Source organism: Canis lupus, chromosome 7, assembly GCF_011100685.1.
Source record: "Canis lupus familiaris isolate Mischka breed German Shepherd chromosome 7, alternate assembly UU_Cfam_GSD_1.0, whole genome shotgun sequence".
Taxonomy (NCBI): domain Eukaryota; kingdom Metazoa; phylum Chordata; class Mammalia; order Carnivora; family Canidae; genus Canis; species Canis lupus.
This window is the reverse complement of record NC_049228.1, coordinates 9,824,773-9,845,584: the sequence shown is the minus strand read 5'-3', so window position 1 is coordinate 9,845,584 and position 20,812 is coordinate 9,824,773. Positions and strand designations below refer to the sequence as shown.

Below are 20,812 nucleotides of genomic sequence, written 5' to 3'. Positions count from 1 at the left end.
AAACTTGGCCTGCTGGGACAGGGGTGCTGGGAAGAGAGGCAGAGAAGGGGGGAGGCCTTGACAGAGAAAGTAGGTGCTCCCCTCACTTCACCCCCAACACCAGCAAGACCTGCGTGGCCCCAAATGTCTTCTGCCTTCTTCTGTCCATCTTTAAAGTGAGCAAACCTGCCCTTTCTGCTCAGGACGGGGTTGGGGACATTCACACAGCCCTTAGCCTGTTGCTTCACTAGCCCTAGCAACAGGGAGGTGCAGTCACCCTGTTGGGGGAGTGTCACTGGGGACAAAAAATTGACTGTTGGGGGTGTGAAGAGCCCTGGCCCAGCTCCAGGATACTTCTACATAATTTTGGGGGGGAATCCGGGTGGGGACAAGCCTCCTCTGCCCCCCTGAGCTCGGCAAGAAGGGAAGATGGAAACAGCTGACATGATTTCCCGGCTGGCGCTCCCGCCCGCACGTCTGTCTAACAGTTGCTCAAGCCCCCAGAAGCCACCTTGCACACGGCCCCTGGATCCAGATTTCCGCAAAGCAGTGCCAGGGAACCATGGGGGAAGGGAGGGGCATCTGGCTAATGAACTCGCTTTGAGCCAAGAGGGAGTTTTGGGTTTGAAAATGGAGTGTCTTTTGCTCTGTGACTATTCCTCTGGCATTCACTTGCCAACTGTGAAAGAGAGGCTTTTGGCCAAAGAGCAGGTCTTCCTGGAACAAATAGACCAGTGAGAACTAACCCAGCACAAAGAAAGAGTATTTTTCCTTTTCGGCAGGGTATCCACAATTACAATAAACATGTAGCGAGCACCAGCTGGAGGGGAGCCATGTGCTAGGAGGACAGATTCTGGAATCAGACTGGCTGGTTCCAATGAGGATCCTCTGACTGCAGGTGTGACGTGGCCTCGACTTCCTCATCTGTAAATGGAGGTAAGAGTGAGGCTTAGACTGAGGGTCTTTTTCTTTTTTTAATAAAGCAGTTGGAACTGTACCTGGTACACGGTGAATGCTCAGTGGCTATTTAACTGTTGTTCTCATGTAGCACAGAGCACCGGTTGATACTAATTCTGATAACTGGATCGGCAGTTACTAGATATAACTGATATATTGATAACTATTGTCATTTTATTATAGACATTTAGGACCTTCACTTCTACTGTTAAAGACATTTATAATCTAGTTAAATGGATAAGCAACAAGCACATGCAAATTTAGGTGATAAATAACACTTTATATAATCTAGTACAGCGGCACACAAATGGGGTATAGGATTGATGGCCAAATGGGTGGTACTGCTTCCTGAAAGGCCAGACCGGTCCTGCCGGGCCCACAGTCCATTTCTAGATGGCCAAGACTTCCTTCCCTCCATCCTGTGGAAGGGACAGACTGATGGAGACTACACAAGCCACCACCAGACCACAGGTGCTTGGATGGGGGATGAAGACTTGGCCTAGTGACAGGCCCTACCATTGGACAACCAGGGATTGGGCCCATGGAGAAAACGAGACACAGGCTGAGGGAGAAAAAGCTGAAAAGGACATCCTGAGGCAGAAGTGAGGACATGGGGGCACGTGTACCCCGACATTACAAGAACACAACAGTGATTGAGAGGCTGCCATTCACAGAGACGGGACCCAAGGAGACACAGATCAGAAAACAGCACGCAGAGGCAACCAGGAGGCTCCTGAGGAGAGATGAGAAGGAGCAAGCCTGGGAGCTGCCTCAGGAACTCCTGAACGACCTTCTAAAGGAACTTAAGTCAGTCTGACTCTTGGGACCGAGAAAGTGGGGCTGTAGTTCGGAGAAGGAAGGGACCACGGGGCTGTATCAGCCCGAGGAGAGGACACAGGTTCTTGTCTGGGAGGCCAGGAGGACGTTAAAGGGGCAGAGGGGCTGGAGGAAGGAGCACCCAGAGGACAGTCATGGTGCTGGAAAGGCATGAGGAGTATCTGAGGAGATGCGAGTAGACTGGTTGGTTGGAGCCAATGATTGGGTCAGAATTTGGAAATATGCAGAAAGATAACTCGTTGTATCAGGATGATATCAATGGCCACTATCAATGGAAATCCAACCAAACTCAAGTTAAATTCTAATGGGAACAGACTGGTTCGAGTTTGGGAAAAGTCAGCAGGTGCAGCAGAGTTCAGTAGAAGCCCAATCCAGGGTTCAAAGGCCACACAGCAAGGACCTTGCATTTATGCCTTTTTTGAAGGAAGCATCATCCTAGACCCACTGGCCTGGCTTTAGGTCAATCTGCCAAATGACCAGTGTGCCAAAAACATCATTTAAGAAATATTCTTTTTTAAAACAGTCAATGAAAATGCATATATTTTTAATTTGATTCAGAAACTGGCTTTTAGCTAATTGACTTTCTGAAAATTGTTTTTAGGCAAATTGCCCTGTTTTCAGCTATTCTTGGAAATGCAGATGGCTGGTAGCAGCCCCTAGGCTATTCGCTTCTCTATTCAGGTTCCAGAGGAGAAAGAGCCTCTGTGCCCCGGTCTGACCAGCACAAGTCCTGCGGTCCACTTTGGTGGGTCAGCTGGGCTCACATGCCATCCCTTGAGCCAATGACACTGGCCTGGAGAATGTGCTGGCTGGTGCGGACCTAGTTCAGAGGCTTTTAATGAAGCAGTCACTAGGGCCAGGGTGATGGCTTATGCCAGTTGAGCCCTGCTCTTGAGGCTAGGGGTAGATAAAATCATACTAGGGTGCATGACTGGGAGACTTACTTGATGGAAAGACCTTGGAGGTCACAGGTGTTGAGAAGGCAATAAGCAACACTGCTTACAGCTGGGGACAGTCTTGAGCAGCCAGCCAAAGGGATCCGACTTCATTCTCTAGACAGCAAAGTGAAATGGGAGACTCTCAGATCTGTGATATAACCTCATGAGGTGGTATTTTAGGAAGATAAGTGTGACTTTAGAATGGATTGGAGGAGCGGCCGGTCGGGCAAGCCGGGGGGGTTATTATAGAATGTGAGAGGCTGGCCAGTAAGGACTGAACTATGAGCCAGGGAACCAGAGTGAAAAGGGAAAGGGGGGGGGGCACTAGAAAGAATCCCAAAAGAGGAAGTAATAGGAATTTATGTCATATTAGACACTAAGGAAGTGGGTGGATGGTGGCCAAGGGAGGAGTAAAAAATGACCCCAAGGCCTCTGACCCGGGTGAAAATTCAGAATATCTACCCCACTCTTTAACTGCCTTCTCTGAAAGCCATCCCTTCACTCATAGGAAAGGGTCCCTGTCCTGGCACCCCATGGTGTGGGCAGCCTGGCACTCTTCTCACTTCTGGGAATGGACCCCTCCCTCCTTCTGGGCACCCCCACTCCCCACCCCTCCATGGTTATCGTGAAGCCACCGTGCCAATGCACAACCCTGTCTAGGGGCACCTGACCCAAGATGGGCCAATGAGAACTCTTCCTCAACTTGGCAGTAGAACTGAAAATTAGATGTCTGTCTCTCTCTGGGAGGTTAAAGATGGGATTGGCACAGCTGGTGACGTGCTACTGGCCTCATTCTTCCACATGGGCCAAGGAGCAGAGGAAGCCAGTGTGCACGATACGGAGAATGTAACAGATGGCAGGTATGGGGTCCGAGGGTGAGCCCCAGAGCAGCTGCCAGGAGCCCTGAAGGCTGTCAGCTCTCTGCATGTACTTCCTGTTTGTGGGTCTTGCCAGACACCCTCTGGCTTCTCCATATACAATTTAAGCAACTATTTCTGAAGTGAGGAAGTCGGGAATAGTTGCTGATTCTAAAGAGAAATTTTATCATGTTGGAATGTATTTGTATTGCCAGTGAATTCATTGTAGGTATTCAAGCTGGACCATCACTTAGAGATGTCATAAGGGAATGCCAACACTTGGTGAGCAGACTCTTAAGAAGGAGGCCATGGGACAGGGTGAGAGCTCCCAGAGAGAAAGAGCAGAGAGAAGTTCAGAGGAAACTTGCAGAGATTTATAGATTAGAAGGTGTAAGGGGACCCGGCAGAGAGAGAGAGTGGTTTACCAGAGAGCTAGGAGAGCGGAGATGGAACGTCCAAAGAATCCAAGGGAGGGGCCAATTCAAGGATCTTAACCAACAAGGAAATATGGGGGACTTCGGGCAGGCTGTGGAGTTGACTGATTCAGCAGCTCGGTGATGTTACTGGGAACCACGTTCTGTCCACTTCTCTGCTCTGCCGCACTGGGCACCCACTGGACACCGGCTCCAACCAAGAGTTGACTCCTCCCTTGGCTGAGTAACCAGAATGGTGGAAGAGAGTGACCTGCTCTTTAGCTGAGGACACTAAGCTTCTCTCTGCAATCCGACTGGGCCACTTTAGATCATGTGCACACCCCCAGCCCAGTAAGACTCACCAGATAAAATGCCTGATTGGCTTAGACCAACGGGGAGCGGCTTCTTAAAACAGGGGGTGGGGGTGGGAAGGGGTGGGATCAGCATCCCCTGAAGCCTCTGACACTGCAGTGTCTGGCTGCTGGACCTGAGGCTCCAGGGAACTTACTGGGGGTGCTGTTGGGGAGGACGAAGGGGGATCAGAAGCATTGGAGGCAGTGAAGAGCCACAAGATCCACAAGGCCTGTTTGCACTGGCCCTGCCTCACTGCTTTTTCTCTGTGTGCTTTGTAAAGTTCCCCGAATGTACTAGGTTCCTTTCTCCCTCATGTTCTTCTCATACGCTGATCCCTCTGTGGGGAATAGTCTCCATATTTGTGGCCTAATTCCTATTCCTGTAGCAAGTCTCACTTAACTGACATTCCTAAAGAGAACTGTCCAATCCTCCTAAACTAAATGAACCCCCCTCCCACTTGTGTCCCTATTGGAATCTAATTTCAAGTTGTAATTATGTTTATATTGTGTTCATTTGTCGCTCTGTGGGGGCGGAGGCCATGTTTGTTCCGCTCACCAATGAGTCCTGAGAGGTTGGCACACAGCAGATGCTCAAGAAATATTTAATGAATGGATGAATTAGATAGTTTACCCACTTCTTTTTCTCACACCTGAGACATCTTTGGAGTTTACTTGAGTGTAAATATTTCTACAAAACAATATCTCTTCTAAAAGAATGATGACTTTAAATGATTATAAATAACTAGGGATGCTTTGAAAGCTTATGGAGTCCAAGCAATGGAACCTTTTATTTTTATTTATTTTTATTATTTTTTGGACTATTTTTTTTAAAATCATATACTTTTGTCATGTTCTAGTAATTATGCTTCATGTCAGTTATATAAATAAAGAAAAGGCAAGAAAAATATTGAACAAGTCCAATGCTGTTTTTTTCCACTCCCTACTTCATTAGTTAATTGCATTATCAAACATTTATTGAAAGCCTCCTCTGCTCCTGCCATTGGGCTGGGCTCTAAGACTTGGTCCTGTGTCATGAAAGTTTACATCAGGATCATTGTATCTGCTAAGGCAGGAACTGAATGAATACATCTTAAGAACCTTTTTTTTTTTTTTACTACAAATTTGAAACAATACATTTTTCTGGTTAACCTTTAGATAATCCAATTAACTTTTATTACCAGGACATTCTAGCCTGCTTTGCTAGTCAGAGTTTCTACACAAGAGGAGTTTAAGGGCCAGCAGTCTGTTAGGAAGGGATGCTGGAAGCTTGTCTTGCAATCATGTTTACACAGCAAGTACGCTGTTTCTGCTCAGATTGTATGGCTATTTGGCATGGCTAGAGGCAGCATTGGAAATTATAGGATAATTAAATCATTGCCTCCTCCCAACCACCCCATGGAGCTGCCATTGATCCCAGTTAACTGAAGCATAATTGTATTTTGTTTATTAGACTTTCAGATATCTCGGGCTTCAAAATGCACTGAGATCTCGAAAAGAAACGTTCTTTTTTTTTTAAGATCTTATTTATTTATTAATGAGAGACACAGAGAGAGAGAGGCAGAGACACAGGCAGAGGGAGGAGCAGGCTCCATGCAGGGAGCCTAACGTGGGACTCAATTCCGGGTCTCCAGGATCACACCCTGAGCCAAAGGCAGGCGCCAAACCACTGAGCCACCAGGGCTGCCCGAAAAGAAACTTTCAAAGGGAGAAAGTAACAGTGGTCTTCTCTGATAAGTTGTTTATCAATTAATTTTCCTTTTGCCCTATCCTTGTCTCCCAGAGGGAGAAATGGGTGAGAAATTGACTCTCAGGGTTGATGTCCATAACGGGCTTTCAGATAGAGAATATTTAGGAGGTGGGGGAGTTTTTGACCTTTAAAAGAAGAAGAAGAAGAAGAAGAAGAAGAAGAAGAAGAAGAAGAAGAAGAAGAAGGAGGAGGAGGAGGAGGAGGAGGAGGAGGAGGGAGGAGGAGGAGGAGGAGGAGGAAGAAGAAGAAGAAGAAGAAGAAGAAGAAGAAGAAGAAGAAGAAAGAGGAGGAGGAGGGAGAAGAGAAGGAAGAGGAGGAGAAGAAGAAGGAAAATATGGTTAGAATGCCAAGTTAAAAATCTGTAAGTTGGTAATACGGAAGTACATATTTACCTACTTTATAGGGACATCACGGCATCAAAATCGAGGAATGTGCTATGAAAATACAAAGGATGTAACTTAATAGCTTCCAAATGGCCTTTCTTGTTTTATTATCACCCATCTACTCCTCATGCATTGAAAAAAAAAAAACTTGTTCATATTTATCCTTCTCACTTATGCTGAACGAACATATTTCAGTCAAGGAAAGCAAAACTAGACAGGTCTGGTTTAATTGCACAATCGGATATTAATATACTGTTTTTGAAGATAAATGCTTTATGACCTCAGAATGAATCAGCTCTTGGGGCAAGAAGACATTCAGTGCAGTAGGCGGGACGCCTGCCGGTTGCTGTACATGGTGTGCTTGCAACACCGTGGGGCTGGGCTTCACGGTCGCACATGTATGTGCCATAGACAAGCGAGGTTAGCACAGATGTGCAAACTTGGACTTCATTCCCTTTCTCCTTCCTAAATTCTGCTCAGGAAGCTCAGTTTTGTGGTGATGCAATCCTACTGGGTGAAAACTCATAATGATAATGACACTCCTAATAATAGCTAACATTTATTGTGCACTTATCACGGGACCAGACGCAGGGCTAAATGTTTCCGTCCTCATCTTTGGAGCTGGCCCAATATCATTAGGAGGTATATTTTATCATCTTGCCATTTTCCAAAATTGTTTGCAGATGAGGACAAGAGCAGAGAGCCATTCAGTCATTTGCCCAAGATCACGCAACTGGATTTTATTTTATTTTATTAAAATATTTTATTTTTATTCATGAGACAGAGAGAGAGAGGCAGAGACACAGGCAGAGGGAGAAACAAGCTCCATGCAGGTCTCCAGGATCACACCCTGAGCCAAAGGCAGGTGCTAAACCACTGAGCCACCCAGGGATCCCACAACTGGATTTTAAATCTAAGTGTACCTGGCTCGGAAGAGGAGCCTCTGAGAAACCAGAGAGCTGAGCTTTCAGAGTCTTGCCCTTGAGGCCCTGTGCCTAGTTCTGTGTCATAATTTTATGTTCTTTTTCTTTTCTTTTCTTTTCTTTTTTTTCGATTCATTTATTCATTTGAGAGAGAGAGAGAGAGAGAGCATGAGTGGAAAGGAAAGGCAGAAGGAAAGGGATTAAAATCGGTAAAATTATCGAAACATTCCATACTCCCCACTGAGCAAGAAAACTGGTATGGGACTCGATCCCAAGACCCTGAGATCATGACCTGAGCTCAAGGCAGGCATCATTTAACCACTGAGCCACACAGGCACCCTCTCTTAAAGAGGCCCCCAAACTGTGTTAGCTGTAGTCTCCATAAAATCTGGATTCCTCCTGGCTTGACAGCAGAGCCTTCATCCTTAATCTCCAAAGCATGGTTCCCGATCTACCATAAATGATGACCTGAATGACAGGAACTGTCTTATTTCCAGTGCAAAGTAGGTGCTCAATTCAACTTAGCTAGAAATGGAAGATGACTGAAGAAATGTCCTACTTGGAAGTCATGCTGTAGATGGATCACCATTGTATGGCGTAGGTCAAAAAGCTGGGAAGCCAGAGCACCTCGTGAGCCCTTAAAAGGAACAGGTTCTTCCCTGACATAGGGCACAGAGTAGGGGCTGAACTTTGCCCCGTGTGAAAGAGTGACGGCATCCTTCTGCATACCATTTTACTCTTGGCAAACCAGGGAGGATGCCATGTGGGTGAATTTGCAGGGACTTCCTCTTTGCAGGCACTTCCATGAGAGACACCTCATTTCACTGGGCTTATCCAATTAACAAAGGGAGACAAACAAATTAAAAGGAAGTCCCCGAGGTGGCTGAGATGCACTGTGCCTAAGTGGATAAACAACGTAATTGGAATCGCCTACCCTGATGAAAGCCCTGCCCAGGGCTGGCTGTGAACGAGTAGTTCTAGTTTTGCAAGAGTGTGCTAGCGTCGTTTCAAGGAAAGGCTAAGAGGAAATGTGTTTAAAATGTGTTTAAAACAAGTTTTTGGTTAGACATGCAGATGGTGAGGATTGATACATATTGGAAGTAACTATTGAAGGAAGTTGGAGAGCCGTATATCTTCATGCCTGCATGTAAGCTTGTCTCCAAGACAAGACTGGAAATTCCAGCATCCTAATGGGATCCATTTACCCCAAAATCACCCTGAACTATGTGCCAGAATGAGAAGATTCTAGAGGGTGGACTGCTCTTGAGAACAACAGTAGAGTTTCCCAGGATCACCTGTGATTTTCTGGTGACCTGAGGCCACGGACCTCTGCCCACTGGTTTCATGTGAGAGTGCTCGCCTGACTCAGAGGAATTTGGCCCCCCTGGGTCTTGATGCCTTGTGTACTAAAGAAACAGGGGTCCCTGGGTGGCTCAGTGGTTTGGCGACTGCCTTCAGCCCAGGGCATGATCCTGGAGTCCTGGGATTGAGTCCCACGTCGGGCTCCCTGCATGGAGCCTGCTTCTACCTCTGCCTGTGTCTCTGCCTCTCTTTCTTTCTCTCTCTCTGTGTCTTTCGTGAATAAATAAATAGAAACTTTAAAAAATAAACAAACAAGCAAACAAATCACTTGGTCCTAAATCAATTGAAGCTACAAACTACTTGCCCTTGCCTGTAAAGGAAGGATTAGCAAAATCACAAAATATCAGATACTTGAGCTGCTCACAATTCAGTTTTAGGAACTTCTTGTCTTGTTAAAAAGTATCATGACTTAAAAATAGGCGACTTTCTACACAGATTAATCAACAAATTTCATGCAACTCCACTTAAATATTCTAAAGAGAAGATGATGAAGGGTGATAACGTCATGAGACAGCCGCTTTCCTTTCCCTATTCATACACATTATGAACGTTCAGATATATCTGTGGTCGTTAAAAGTATGCACCAGATGGGATGCCTGGGTGGCTCAGTGGTTGGGCATCCGCCTTTGGCTCAGGCCATGATCCCAGTGTCCTGGGGTCGAGTCCCATTGGGTTTCCTGCGAGGAGCCTGCTTCTCCCTCTGCCTATTTCTCTACCTCTCTCTGTGTCTCTCATGAATAAATAAATAAAATTTTTTTTAAAAAGTATGCACCAGAAATTCCACCTCTAGGCAATCATCTAAGTGAAATGAAGACCTAGGTTCACTCAAACACCGAATATTTACAGCACTTTGAGTCATCATCACCAGAAGCTGGAAGCCACTCAAATGTCCCACAGCCCGGAAATGAATAAAGAAACCGTGGCACATTCATGCAGTGGAATGCTGGTCAGCAGTAAAAGGGAAGGAACCGTTGGCCCAGGCGACAACACGGATGGATCTTAAGGACGTTACGCTGAGTGAAAGAAGCCAGACTCCAAAGGCTGCATACTCTATGATTCCATTTGTATAATATCTAAGAAAGGTGAAATAATAATTGGTGCCAGGGGTTAGAAGACAGAGGAGATCTGACTGCACAGAGGCAGCATTTGGGAAAAATTAGTCTATGAACTAAAAAATGAAATAAAGTAAGCAAGTGTTACACGAGCACAAGTATAGACAGATCGAAGGGACATCAGAGAAAGCTAGAATGAAGTATGTATTGTTCATTAGTTTTGCTAAAGCTGGCATTTTCAAATCCTTGGGGGGGAAGATGCATTATGTAATAAATGGTGTCGGGAAAACTGGTCTTTATCATTCTAAAAGATACCTGCTTAAATCAAAACAAATTCTAAAAGGATTAAAGACTTAAGTGGGAACAACAACAAAAAAGGAGACTGGCAGAGGAAAATACAGATGTTTAAAATTAATCTTAGAGTGAGGAAGGACTTTTTAAGGATGATTCAAAAGATAGAAACCAGAAAGGAAAAAAAAAAATTGCTTTGACTGGATAGAACATCTTAAAAACTCAGTACAACAAAGAATAATTATAAACAAGTCAATAGGCAAATGACAAAGTGGGAAAAACATCTGCAACATGGATAATGGGTGAAGATATGTGTAGTGGCTGCTGGGATGTGCCAATCAGGTCCTACCTTCAGTGTTGAGGTCAACCCCCCAGTTGTCAGGTCAGGTGTGTGGGTGTCTTCGGAGCTCACAGCTGGGCTCCTCTTCTCCTCAACTATTCATACCCAAGAAGAGTCACTCTACCTGGTCATCCCCAATCCCTGGGGATAACCCTCATCCAGTGACCTGTCACTAAAGGGTTATAAAAGGCCCCCCTCTTGCCTCAATGCAGATCTATGAAGGGTCTGCTCCATTAGCTCCACAGCTCCCCATGGAATCAGCTGACTGAGGTCTTTAGCCCAATCCTGCTTTTTTTCACTCCTTCTTAGGTATTGATCCCAAGACCACTCCCCATGATAATTTGTCTGAGTCTATTTCTGGAGAACTCAACCTAAGATAATATCCTTAATATGTAAAGAATGTTAATGAATCAACAATAAAATTTAAAAATTAGCAAAAGACAAAAACAGCCCATTTCGGTATGCATCATAATTAAAATTACCTGTACCTTTTGTCACAGAAAGTGCACTTCTGGAATTTGTCATAGAGAAATACTCTCACAAGTATTTAAGCTGTATGGTCAAGGATGCCCATGGGAGCATTGTTTATAATAGGGAAAGACTCAAAACAATCTTAATATCCGTCAATTTGTTAATAAGTGTCATACTATGTAGTTATTAAAAATGATGATTTAGATATTTATAAACATGAAACAATATTTAACATTCAAACATATTCCTTAAAATACACTCTATAAAATAGCTTGCACAATGTATAGCATATATATAAAATAGAAAAACAGCTTGATAGGGTATAGAAAAAACTTTAGTAGTGAATATATTAAGGATTATAGGGAATGTTTATTTTCTTCCTCATAGTTTGCTATATTTTCTTTAAAAAAATATAATGAGCATTGCTTACATAACCAGAAGAAAAGTAAAAAGATACAATTGGGTAAGCCTTTTTCTTTTAAAGATTTTATTTATTTATTCATGAGAGACAAACAGAGAGAGAGGCAGACACAGAAGCAGGCTCCCCGCAAGGAGTATGATGTGAGCCCTACGACCCAGCAATTGCACTGTTGGGGATTTACCCCAAAGATCCAGATGCAATGAAACGCTGAGACACCTGCACCCCGATGTTTCTAGCAGCAATGTCCACAATAGCCAAACTGTGGAAGGAGCCTTGGTGTCCATCAAAAGATGAATGGATAAAGAAGATGTGGTCTATGTATACAATGGAATATTACTCAGCCATTAGAAACGACAAATACCCACCATTTGCTTCAACGTGGATGGAACTGGAGGGTGTTATGCTGAGTGAAGTAAGTCAGTCGGAGAAGGACAAACATTATATGTTCTCATTCATTTGAGGAATATAAATAATAGTGAAAGGGAATATAAGGGAAGGGAGAAGAAATGTGTGGGAAATATCAGAAAGGGAGACAGAACGTAAAGACTGCTAACTCTGGGAAACAAACTAGGGGTGGTGGAAGGGGAGGAGGGCAGGGGGTGGGGGTGAATGGGTGATGGGCACTGAGGGGGGCACTTGATGGGATGAGCACTGGGTGTTATTCTGTATGTTGGTAAGTTGAACACCAATAAAAAATAAATTTATTATAAAAATAAATAAATAAATAAATAAATAAATAATAATTTAAAAAAAAAAAAAAAGGAGCATGATGTGCGACTTAATCCCAGGACCTTGGAATCACAACCTGAGAGCTGAAGGCAGACGCTCAACCACTGAGCCACCCAGGTGTCCCTAGATAAGTCTTTAGAATGAAATTCAGCATCCTGATTAAATCTCAAGCATATTTTCATTTTATTTCTAATTGTTTCAATTAAAGCAAAATAATTAACTTCAAAATTAACCTTAATAGCCATCTACAAACAAAATCTTAATTTACAGTTTCGCTGTTCCTATTAATCCATGAGAGTCACATACTGCCTGTGTTGGACACCTACTGTTTCTATATGTGCTTTGCCTGAGCATTTCCTAGTCCCCTTGTTCAGGTAAGGGGGCCTGGTTTGCCCTTAGGGAGCCCTCCTTCCCTCTCCTGAGGCCATGAGGGTCTGTGAGGCTGGCCCCACAACCCCTGTGGAGGAGCACATAATCTGTCGACACTTCCCTTCTCTCTGGCCATGAGGCATTCAGGAGACACTTATGTCCCAAGTGTATTCATGAGATTCAACCGCAGAACTTCTGTTGCCAAGTTCTTGGAAATTGGAAAAGCAATGTTCTCTCTTTTCTTGAAAGATTTTATTTATTTATTTAAGAGAGAGAACATGAGCAGAGTGAGGGGCAGAGGGAGAAACAGACTCCCTGCTGAGCCTGGAGTCCCAACAGACTTCAAGATCATGACCTGAGCCAAAGGCAGATGCTTAACCGACGGAGCCACCCAGGCACCCCAAGCAACGCTATGTTTTAACTGGGGTTGCTAAGTTGATCAAAAATAAGCTTGGAGAAATGCTGCTGAGTATGAGTATGAAACCAACACAACAAAGCAGAGCAGAGAGATGGAGAAAGACACATTTCTGAGGACAGTGTTGGTGCCTTTCAATCCAGGTGTGCCCAAAGATTCATCTCTGGACTTTTCAGTTACTCAAACCAATACATCCTCCATTTTTGCCTAAGACTGTTTGAGTTGGACATCCTTTGTATCTCGATGATGTGGATGTATAGCATACATCCTGCTATAGCTCCATGGAAAGCAAAATTGTCCTCATTTGGCCAACTTTCAATCATTCCATTACAATATATTGAGCACTGTCAGCTCGGGCTGCCATAACCAAATTCCACAGACTGGGTGGCTTAAACAACAAAAATGTATCTCATAGCTCTAGAGGCTGGAAGTCCAAGATCAAGTTGCCAGCAAGATAGGCTTCATTCTCAGGTCTCCTGGCTTGCGGGTGCCGCCATCTTGTGCTCACCTGTCTTCTGTGTGCATGAGACAGAAAGCAAGCTCTCTGGTGTCTCTTCTCATAAGGGCACCAATCCCATCATAAAAGCCCCACGCTTGTGACCTCATCTAACCCTAATGATCTCTCAAAGGCCCTATCTCCAAATACTATCATATTGGGGGTTAGGGCTCCAACATATGAACTTTGAGGGGAACAAGACATGCAGTCCATAACAAACACCTAGGACTCACAATATGCCAGCCACTCTGCTAATTCTAGGAACACAGGGGAGAATGGCACAATCTCTGCCCTAACCAGGAGGGCTACACTCAGTGGGAACTCAACCCCGGAGAGAGATCCTTAGGAGTGCCTGAGTTTCTTCCTGAGAACTTGCCAGCTGCCTCTAAGAAGAATGTGGGCCAGCATTTTTATCTCTCTTTGGACACTCCTTCCTGCTGGAGAAGTAACATCTGCCTTCTCTTTGACTCTCTGGTATTCTTCTTTAGACTCTTCCACTTGTCTCTCAAGTCAAAAAGGCCACAGCTGCCCCCACCTGGGAGGCCTGGGGTGGGCAGGCGGGTAGTGCTTTTGGTGGTGACACAAATGCTCTTTTGCCCTGGTGTCCATCATGCTGCTTGTGCTCTCTTCTTGTTGCTTGGACATGCCTCTCCGCTGGACACAGTGAAATCCGGACTCGGGGGTGACTTATGGGAAAAGGATAAAGAGAAAAAAAGCTGCCTCATGCCTAAGTCAAAGGGGTTCTGCATGAGCTCCATCCAGCCTGGACCATGGATTCCACACTGGGGCTCAGGGCATGTGTCTCAGAGTCAGTCTTTGCTATCAGCTATTGTCCTCTGAGAGTGGATTTCCTTTGAGGACCTCATGGTGAGGAGTTGCTGGCCAGAGCCCAGGATCTGGGCCTTCCTGGGTTCTCTGGCCAAATGCTACCTTTATTTCATTACCATTCTCAACCCACAGATGTGTACAAGACCTTCTAAGGAAAGTACTCAGAATAAGAAGAGCTGAGTGTAGCTCAACTGGACAGTTCTCATGAGTCCTTTTTAGAGAATTTTTGAGGTTGTAGATCACATCTCCAGAAGGGGAAAATAAGCATCCTCAGCAGATTCCATTAGAATAAGGGTAACTCAGTGAAGTCATGTCTGGTAATTATAGAATTATCCTAATTATTTTTTAACGTATTCAAGGCTTGAGAACACTGGCATTCTCATTACACAGTATAAACTTTCCGAACCAAACCCAAGCACTACCTGAAAAAACTGCACACATGAGCAGTGAGCCCCCCGGCACACCTGGAGATTGAGTGCCCTAAATGCAGCTAAATGATAGACTGTCAACTTTATAGGGCTACCTACCAAATTTTTTTCTTTCTTCTCAATCTTGGAAAATCATGGAATTCACCAACCTCTTAATCCAGTAGTTCTTCTGGTGTGAACATCAGATCTTGTGGGCAGCTCTTGCAAACATCACTCGTCCAGCCTCCACTTCTAGAGGCTGCTTTGGGAGGTCGAGGGTGGGGCCCCACTCTCTGAATAATCATGGTTTAGTCCTTCAATTAGCAGATGGGGAACTAAGACTAAGACTTTGAGAGATAAAGCAATTTGTCTAAGGTGACAATAACCATCTGCCAAAGAGCCAGGCCTAGCACTCGAGTTTCCTGACTCTGACCCAGTGTTCTTTTTACTATACAAGTCAAAGTACAAAGAAATAGGTATTCTTACTCAAACTGCTGGTTATCCTCAATTACCCATGTGCCTACCTTGAAGAATGGAGTGTGGCTCCAGTCTGTGCTGGGGAACACTGCTCAGTGATTTATTCCACTGCCAAACAGACAAACCTGCCATTTGGGTAACAGCTGCCAGACATATCTGTCCTTCATTTTCAAAAACAAGGCCACTTGCCCTTTGTATTCCACTGTAGTAGACAAGATAGGGAAATGTGTGACACATGTCTCCCTCTGTTTGCTGCACATTGACTCTTAATGCCCTGTGGTTTGTGGTTGTGGTTGCTTGTTTACAAACCCTGGGGCTTGAAGTCATGGTCAGCCCAAAGCCTCTGCTATAGCTTCCCAGAGGGGCTTCTCTGCCACTGTCCTTTGTCATCTTTTCTCCCAAAGCCACTGAATTTGAATGTGAGCATTTTCAATGAAGGCAGTAGATGGACCCTACAATGTCAATCAAGAACTAAGTATCTGTTGAGAGATAGTGCCTACCCAGCATCACATTTATGTTTAACTCATCCTGTAGTTAGAAGGCATTTCAGGATGTTGGGGAAAGGGAAATACAAGCTGCTTCAGAGCTCCCTTTTGGAAAAAGAAGTCCCTCTTACTCATAGCACACCTGAAAGAATACCAAAATGTATTGCTCCTGGAGGAAAACATTCTTTGGATATTCTGGAAAACATCTACCCAAACTCTCTACGCCCGGCCTGTCTGTAGGAGCTGAGCCACGCGCCATTATCATCCATCTCAAAAATGTTACCTTGTTTAGCAGAAATCTGGCGACAACGAGTCCTGGACACTTGGACTTGTCACCCATTCCAACCACCTGTGTTTTACAGTTGAGGAAATCTAGAGACTGAGTGATTAAAGCTCAGCCAAGGTCACTCACACGGAGTTCAGAGTACAACCAGAGCAGAAGGAAAACTTGCTGGGTTTCTAGAATCAAAGGACACTATAACTGGAAGGGATTTCAAGAGGTCATTCGGTTCACTTGCTTCGCTGCAGGTGAACAATGAAACCGTCCAAGACTAATGACTGTCTGGGGGCAAAGGCTTCAGAATGCCTCCAACTGCTTGGTCCCCACAGTTCCTCCTTAAGTCTCACCAAACTCTCTCTTGCTGTTACTCTTTCTACCTTCCCAACCAGTGTTTAATGGAGAGAGCAGTGCTTCTTGCCTGCGAGGCCTCACTTGGCCGATTGAAGAGTCGGCTCTGGGGAAGTCTTGAAAGACCCACTTGGAGAGGCTCTGTGGGAAACTCCAGCAGGCAGAGGCAGACTGTTCTGTATTTTTGGCTCTTTTGTGCTCTGCCTGAATGGGCAGAGAGCTGTAATCCCCTGATCCATCCTCTCCAGGGATTATTTTCCCTGGAGAAGAGAAGGCTGAGAGACAAATCTTTGGGAATACAAGTGCAGAAGATGTTGAGGGAAAGTATCCATGACCATTGGCAACTGCAGGGGGCAGGCTTTCTGGTTGGGTTGATGGGGAGGGATGTCTCTATTTCCTCCTGGGGCTATTATTGAAGTAAAATCTGATCCAGGAGGATGCTGGGGAGTCTCCTTCCCAGGGGGACTAACAGATGGGAGAAGGCTTCGCTGCAGGGATGATTTCCCTGTGTTTCCCAATGGGAGAAGAAAGATGGAGAAACTTTCCTTGGACTCTTTCCAACTTTGCGGTGGTTCTTCCCCTGGTCTGGAAAAGCACTAGTTCTAAGCATTTGGAAAGACCCGTGTGTAAGAGGAAACTAATAAGCAAACGGCGGCTCAATGAGACTCCCTTTGAATTTGGCTCTCGCCCTGCATTAAACCAGCAGGGACAAGCCGAAAATGAGACGGTTCTTATGTGGCTCCCCAGGCAAAATTTTGAAAGCTAACAATTGACATTTTCTTCTTGATATTTTCCCACCCTACTGCCTCCTTCAATTAGTGCAGTGGGAGGAGAAGCAGAGCTCCCAGATTAATTCCATGTATCGAGTTTTATTTTATTAAGTCTCTTTTGGGGGTAAACTATCCACTAGCATTTGCACTGATTGTTCTCGAATGACTACCTGACATGAAATGCTTCAACTGGGAGAAGAATTTCTCGTAAGACAGTTTTTCCTAAAGGGTAAAATGAGATATTTAAAACTATGCAGAAGAGCTTTAGAGGAAAAAAAAGAAAAAAGAAAAGAAAGAAAGAAATTCAGCAAATACACAGCCTGTTCTTTACATCGTCACCTTTCAGAACTCTTCTCACACATATCTCTTCCAGTCCACCAACGAACATGTCCATCAGATAGGAAGCACTGACTGAACCCAGCTTTAGGCCAGGCAGTGTAGGGTATACCCCCAAAATATAAGGTTTAGTGTCTGTCCTTCACAAGTGTCCAGGTTAGTCGGACCACAAGACTAACTCAGACTCACGCAAAGCAATCCACATTTAAGTGCTAAGGGGTGGTAGTGCTTAAGTGGATAAAAGTAGTCAGGAAGCTTTTATTAAAGTGCATAGCCTGAGCTGGCTTTCAAGAAATGGCAGATTTGGGAGAAGCAGAGTAAGAAATAAGCAAACAAAAAGAAATAAACGAGGTGGCAGGAGGGAATAAAAAGCAAATTATGAGAATTTAAACCAATTTTAAAGCTTTTTTTTTTTTTTTTTTTAAGAGAGAGAAAGAGAGCAGGGGTGGGGCAGAGGGAGAGGGAGGAGGGAAAGGGAGAGAGAGAATCTTAAGCAGGCCCCATGACCCATGCCGAGATCTCACTCCCTGAGAGGAGTGAGCCCATGTGCTGTAATCAAGAGTCATGCTTAACCAACTGAGCCACCCAGGTGCCCCTAATTTTAAAACTTTTAATTATAGATCACTTGAATCATATAAAAAGGTGCAGAAGCCCTATGTACCCATTACTCTGCCTCAAACTTTATCAATTCATGGTCAATGTTGCTTTACCTATCTCCTCATCCACTTTTTCCCCACATCCTGGATTATTTTGAAGCAAATCCCAGACATCATATCATTCCATCTGTAAATATTTCAGTATTTTACTAGCATTTTGATGTAAGTGAGGATCAAATTATACAGGTCAGAACGTGTTTCCAAAAACAGCACAAAACTGAAAATCTTGGCACAATAAAAAGATCCCCCAAGCGTCAGCCAATGACACGTGTATTCCCATTTCTATTTTGTTCCACAACATCACCACACATCAGAAGTACCCCTAAATTCTTTTGGAGGAGGTTGAAATAAAGTATAGATGTCCAGAAATACGTGCTTTTTTGCTGTAATGCTTGGACCTTAATGGAATGTCGGAAGCATATGGACAAGCATTTGTCCCTGTATGTCTGCTGCAACTTAAGTATATTTCTTTATTCTATTTTCAACATAGATCAGGGTGGTATTTCGGGAAGACATGCCTTTCTTAAACCAGAGTCCAACAAAAGTGGCCAGTGGAATCTGAGGATGGTGGGACAGGCTGAGCAGGAAGGTGACCGCACGGCGGGGGAGGGGGGAGAGCAGGGCGCGGTGGGGGGCACCGACTCTCAAGGCTCCCACTGGATGTGAAACTGAGTGGGAGGCAAAGAATGAAAGTGGAGCATGGTAATCTTGGAACAAGGATGAGTCATGCTGAAAATGAGATGCTTTCCCACTGATGCTTTGAATAATAGCCCTTGACTGGGAAAAGAAACCAAATGAACACTGTGCTTGATGGTGGTAGAGATAGCGAATGGCATTCAGAGCACTTAGTTGAAGATCAAGCAGCCCTCCTAGCTCTTCCACTCTTCTGAGTGACCTGCAGCCAGCAAACCCTTCAGGGTCTCAGACTCCTCATCATCAACAAAAGGAAAGCGGGGCTAAATTATCTCTGGATTTCTGGGGACCCACAATACTCAACAATTCAGTTCCTTGACATGCATTTTAAACGGCTAGATAGATAGGAATTTGCAGTAGCTTTTGGATAGTGTCTTTTAGCAGTGGGAAGCAGCAGTAGCAACTGAGACAATCCAGACCCTGCACAAGCTGTCATAGGGGGAAATTTAATAATGGCACTAGCCCACTTGTATAGAGTTGTAAGCCACTTACATACATTATCGTACTTAATTCTCACAACAGCCCTGTGAAGTAGGTTCTAATATTATCACGCTACCGTGAGGATACTGAGGCATAGAGTAAGTAACCTACCCAAGAAGCATTGCCAGTAAATAGGAAATCCAGAATTGGCTCCACATCTATGTCAATTCCAAACCCTTTACTACTGTACTACATACTCTCCTACTATGCTAAGGTGCATAGAATAACTATTAAAATCTTGTGTTTTATCTTCCAATAAAAATCCAGAAACCTTAATTAAATATTTATCTGACACAGGAGCCAGCCTGAAGAGGGTTCCCACTGACTGAGTCTAGGACAAATTCAGCACCAAAATTAAGTACAATGATGAATTATAAACCACTGAAAAGTAGGATTCATGAGTTGCCTTACTGATGATAGATAGATAGATAGATAGATAGATAGATAGATGATAGATAGATAGATGGCACGGAAGTAAAATATTGAGGATTAACTGGTAAAGGTGAAGAGATTGCTGGAGCTGGAAAATGATCCATTTGGCAATCATCAGCATAAAGACGGGATTAGGTAGGAACCATCAATGTATGCTAAATCTAAGGGAGAAATGTTAATAAACAAGACATTTGCATGGTCTTAAAGCATCTCCCCAAAGACTGCTTATTAGTTCAAGGGAGGAAAAAAAATAATTATACAGTAGAGAAAATTGAACAACACCTTGATGCGTGAGAAAAATTTACATTACCAGTAAAGGGTAGATGGACATTATGTGCCTCCAGCTATGATACTCTGAGAAGGACAAAATGTTAATTTTGCAACATTCCAGCCAAGAATGTACAAACAAAACATCAGAGAAATGTAATATGAAAATATCTTTTTAAAAAAAGGTGAGGGAAACTATTCTTAAGAAATGTAAACATCATAAGAAAAAAAAGGCTGTGAAAATGTTCCAAACTAAAGGAAGCTAACGTGGAGAAGACAACCAAATGTAAGCGTGACCCTAGACTTGATACTGCAGATAAGGTGGCAGGGGCGGGGGGGGGGGGCGGGATGTGGACAATACTGTAAAAGACATTGGGGTGCCTGGGTGGTACAGTTGGTTAAGTGACTGACTCTTGGTTTTGGCTCAGGTCGTGATCTCAGAGTGGTGAGATTGGGCCCCAACTTGGGCCCAGCGCTTAGTGCTGAATCCGCTTGGGAGTCTCTCTTCCCTTCCCTCTCTATCCTTCCCCCTTTGTGCATGGTCTTTTTATCTTCTCTTTTTCTCTCTCAAGTAAATAAATAAATCTTTTTAAGAAAGACATTATTAGACCAACTGACAGCATTGGAATATGGATAGTACTAATGTAAATTTATGAAGTCGGTAAACGTACTGTGGTTATGTTGAGAATATTCCTATTTTTAGGCAATGTATATAATATTTAGAGATGAAAGATCCTGATGTATCTAGCTTACCATCACATGGTTTAAGAGAGAAAAGAGAGCGAGGGCAAATGCTAAAGCAAATGTGATAAAATGTTAACAGTAGGTGAATCTAGGTAAAAGGTATATGGGGGTCCCTTGAAACTTTTTCTAAATTTGAAAATATATCCAAATAAGAAGACTTTTTTTTTTTTAAGTCTATCTGATATCACATTAGCAAGTGGTATTCTTAAACTGTGTAGGGGGAAAAAAAGGAATGACCTGCATTGAGTCATGAGAATAATTGTCATTAGATGCGAG

General features: G+C 44.1%; 1 long non-coding RNA gene across 1 annotated transcript; it reads right to left on the bottom strand.

The window, feature by feature from the left end:
• Nucleotides 1-740: 740 nt before the first annotated feature.
• Nucleotides 741-15,496, bottom strand: LOC119872496. The gene is made up of 3 exons (XR_005361902.1): nucleotides 15,093-15,496; nucleotides 2,718-2,825; nucleotides 741-903 (listed from the first exon to the last, which is right to left on the bottom strand). It is a non-coding gene; the product is annotated as an uncharacterized LOC119872496 (long non-coding RNA).
• Nucleotides 15,497-20,812: the final 5,316 nt, after the last annotated feature.